Here is a 1,507-nt window from a genome sequence, read left to right on the forward strand (position 1 = left end):
TATTACTCCTTTAATTTTCATTTTTATAATCTACTATTACTTTGAAAAAAGAGAGACCCTATTTTTTAAAACAAACTTCATATATATATATATATTTTTAAATAATTTTTGTGACTTTCTTTTTCCGTTAATATTGCATTTTTGAAAATCCAACTTCTACTCTAGACTTTTAATTTTTGCTTTTGTATTTGTTATCAATGTTGTACCTTTAAGAACCCAATCTTCAGTACCCATTTTTACTTGGGAGTGAGATTACTGGCTTGACTCCTCTCTCCCCCTCTGGACTCTCCTTTCCACCAGGTCGCCTCTATCTCCTCCCTTCCCCTTCTCTTCTCTACCCAACTCTGTGAATCTCTTTGTGTGTTCCGGATGGTGGAGAACACTTAGGGAATAGATTACTGGTTGGATCTGTCTCTCTCCTTTTGATTCCCCCCTTTATTCTCCTGGCCACCTCTGTCTCCTTCCTTCCTCTTCTCTTCTCTGTATAACTCTGTGAACATCTCCGAGCAGTCCAGACTGTGCAGCACACATAAGGAAGTGATTACTGGCTAGCTTGCTCTCTCCTCTTTGATTCCACCTCATCTCATCCTGATCACCTCTATCTCCCTCCTCCCTCTTCTCTTCTCCATGTAACTCTGTGAACCTCTCTGGGTGTCCCTCACTGTGGAGAAACTATTCATCTTTAACCTAGATATTTTATCAATGGTGCTGTATAGATGGAGAAGTCTTGAGGCTACTGTAAAAACAAGACAAAACCAGAAGCAGGAGGCTTAAGAATCCTGAGAACACCAGAGAACTCCTGACTCCAGGGAACATTAATAGACAGGAGCTCATCAAACGCCTCCATACCTACACTGAAACCAAGCGGCACCCAAGGGCCAACAAGTTCCAGAGCAAGACATACCACGCAAATTCTCTAGCAACAGAGGAACACAGACCTGAACTTCAATATACAGGCTGCCCAAAGTTACACCAAACCCATTGACATCTCATAACTCATTACTGGACACTTCATTGCACTCCACAGAGAAGAAATCCAGCTCCACCCACCAGAACACTGACACAAGCTTCCCTAACCAGGAAACCTTGACAAGCCACCCGTACAACCCCACCCACAGTGAGGAAACTCCACAATAAAGAGAACTCCACAAACTGCCAGAATACAGAAAGGCCACCCAAAACACAGCAATATAAACAAGATGAAGAGACAGAGGAATACCCAGCAGGTAAAGGAACAGGATAAATGTCCACCAAACCAAACAAAAGAGGAAAAGATAAGGAATCTACCTGATAAAGAATTCCAAATAATGATAGTGAAAATGATCAAAAATCTTGAAATCAAAATGCAATCACAGATAAATAGTCTGGAGACAAGGATTGAGAAGATGCAAGAAAGGTTTAACAAGGACCTAGAGGAAATAAAAAAAGTCAATATATAATGAATAATGCAATAATGAGATCAAAAAACACTCTGGTGGGAACAAATAGTAGAATAATGGAGGCAGAA

Source organism: Bos javanicus, chromosome 28, assembly GCF_032452875.1.
Source record: "Bos javanicus breed banteng chromosome 28, ARS-OSU_banteng_1.0, whole genome shotgun sequence".
NCBI lineage: Eukaryota > Metazoa > Chordata > Mammalia > Artiodactyla > Bovidae > Bos > Bos javanicus.